The sequence below is a fragment of the Theropithecus gelada genome, chromosome 8 (assembly GCF_003255815.1).
Source record: "Theropithecus gelada isolate Dixy chromosome 8, Tgel_1.0, whole genome shotgun sequence".
NCBI classification, from domain to species: Eukaryota; Metazoa; Chordata; class Mammalia; order Primates; family Cercopithecidae; genus Theropithecus; species Theropithecus gelada.
The window spans coordinates 56752589-56755434 of record NC_037676.1 but is presented as its reverse complement, the minus strand read 5'-3'; the positions used below and the strand labels follow the sequence as shown (position 1 = coordinate 56755434).

The 2846-nt window shown below is 39.2% G+C and overlaps 1 pseudogene across 1 annotated transcript; it reads left to right on the top strand.

The window, feature by feature from the left end:
• Window positions 1-1243: 1243 nt before the first annotated feature.
• Window positions 1244-1819, top strand: LOC112630335 (annotated as a pseudogene). Its single transcript, XR_003120847.1, has one exon. The product of XR_003120847.1 is annotated as a signal peptidase complex catalytic subunit SEC11A pseudogene (transcript).
• Window positions 1820-2846: the final 1027 nt, after the last annotated feature.

Genomic DNA, 2846 nt, shown 5'->3' with positions numbered 1-2846 from the left:
ATAGCCTCCCTCATACTCTTCTTTAATTCAAGGAGAAATTTTGCTTGAATTATCAGAGTAAGATTTTACAATGTCCAGCCAGGCGGGGTGGCTCAAGCCTGTAATCCCAGCACTTTGGAAGGCGGAGATGGGTGGATCATCTGAGGTCGGGAGTTCTAGACTAGCCTGACCAACATGAGAAACCCCATCTCTACTAAAAATACAAAATTAGCCAGGCATGGTGGCACATGCCTATAATTCCAGCTACTCGGGAGGCTGAGGTAAGAGAATTGCTTGAACCCAGGAGGCGGAGGTTGCAGTGAGCCGAGATCGCACCATTGCACTTCAGCCTAGGTGACAGAGCAAGACTCTGTCTCAAAAAAAGAAAGAATCCATGGTGTACAATTCAAATCTGGTCAATAAAGCATCGATACAACACTTCACAAATGCAAAAACTTCTGCATCCAAGGATCTATTCACGTCTCAGGCTCTGAGGTCAATTATTCCCTTCCATTAAACAACTTCCTGTTTTGCTCTATAGTATCCTTTATCACACTGGATTCTTTACACTATTTTTGTTCTGCTTTTTTTCTACCCGCAAAATCATTGCACCTGAACAAGAAACTGATTTGTTTTTAAATCGGGTTTTCTCACAGAATCAGTGACATAAGAGGATTAACTGTTTGTTTTCAATCTTTTTTCTCCTCCTAGATCTATTTTTAAAACAAATTTTATTTTGGGATGTCCTGACTGGGATGATACTAAATTGAAAAGCCTGGTGCAAATTTTATTGACCTCCATTTCCTACTATAAAGGATGTCCCCTACTAATCTGTCATCTACAGGGCAGACAAAGGCCAGAGGCCAGGGAAGCCAAAACAGATGGTGTGTGCAAGAAGCACAGGACCAGACTCTTTATGTTTTGTTGATTGGTTTTAAAATAGTCAACTAGAAGAAAAAGGAAAAAACACAGGGGCATTTTTCTTCTTATTCCAAGCTGTGCCAAACTAAATGTTACTTGCAATGTGCATGGCAAACACAATGCCTACAGATAGATTTGTAATCAATGTTTCTTGGGTATGATAGAATTCGAATGGATGGAAAGATGGATGGATAGTTGGATAGATGGGTAGATAAATAAATGAATGAATGAATATTATTAAAGGTTTTGTTTAAAACATGCCCAGAACACAAAAAGACAAAAGTTATCGCTTAGAAAACTCTATGAATTACAGGCCAGTTGTTCCGCCCGCTGGTCCTCGCGCCCTCTCCCTTGCCAGTGTCCTGCTCGCCATCCCCACCATGCTGTCTCTAGACTTTTTGGATGATGTGCCGCAGACGAACAAGCGGCAGCTCTATTATCAAGTCCTAAATTTCGGAATGATTGTCTCATCGGCGCTAATGATATGTAAGGGGTTAATGGTAATAACTGGGAGTGAAAGTCCAATTGTAGTGCTGCTCAGTGGCAGCATGGAACCCGCATTTCACAGGGGAGATCTTTTCTTTCTAACAAATCGAGTTGAAGATCCCATACAAGTGGGAGAAACTGCTGTTTTAAGGATAGAAGGAAGAAGGATTCTTATAGTTCACTGAGTCTTGAAGATTCATGAAAAACAAAATGGGCATATCAAGTTTTTGACCAAAGGAGATAATAATGCGGTTGATGACCCAGGCCTCTATAAATAAGAACAACATTCGCTAGAGAAAAAAGATGCCGTGGGGAGAGCCAGGGGATTTTTCCTTGTACTGGAATTGGGACCATCCTCATGAATGACTATCCTAAATTTAAGTATGAAGTGCTCTTTTTGCTGGGTTTATTTGTGCTGGTCCATCATGAGTAAGAAGTCTGCCTTGCTGTTCCTGGGAAGATGCCACACTTTTCCTTACTGGATGTTTGGAGTAGATATTGGTTTGTGATTGACGGAATGGAGAACACACGTTCTGGCGCTTCTTGGTGGCACTGGTTTGTGTTAGTTTATGTTTCCACGCCGGAGTTAGTGTGGGCGGCCGCATGTACACCAGAGAGTGCATTTGAGGGGACTTTCATTCACGGGATTTCATAGTTGTCATTGTCACACTTTCACATTTTTGTACACCGGTGAATTTTTTATATTAAAAGCTTGAGAGAGAAAAAATAAAGTTCTATGAATTACAAAGTGAATGCCTCCCTACTTTTCAGAGATTAACAATGTAAAATTTTATCCATATCCTTCCCTATTTTGTCATATTTTAATATTTTTATTGTTTTATATTATTTATCTATTTATTTATATATCATTAATTTTTTCCCAAATTACAATCACCATTGTCCATGGTGATCTACATCTCATTTTTTTCACTTATACATCAAGAATATTTGTTCATGTCAGTGTATAGAGATCCATGTTGTTCTTTAATGACTACATGATATTCTGTCATATAGCCATACTGTAAGTGATTTAGTCAGACTCTTATTGAAAATTAAATTGTGTTCAATTTTATGCCATTATCACAATACTGCAACGTACTGCCTCATATATATATTACTTATGTCACTGACCATCTGTATTTTTTTAAATTGTTAATATGCCTTGTTATTTTCTGTATTGGTTTCTTTGTCAATTTTTTTTTTTTTTGGTTTTTTTTTTTTTTTTTTTTGAGACAGGGTCTCACTCTGTCTCCCAGACTGGAGTGCAGTGGCACAATCACAGCTCCCTGCAGTGCCAATCTTTCAGGCTTACGTGATCCTCCCACTTCAGCCCCACTGAGTAGCTGGAACTGCAGGCACGCATCACCATGCCTGACTGATTTTTTTTATTTCTTGTAGAGACGAAGGTCTCACTATGTTGTTCAAGCTGGTCTCAAACTCCTGAGCTCAAGCAATCTTCC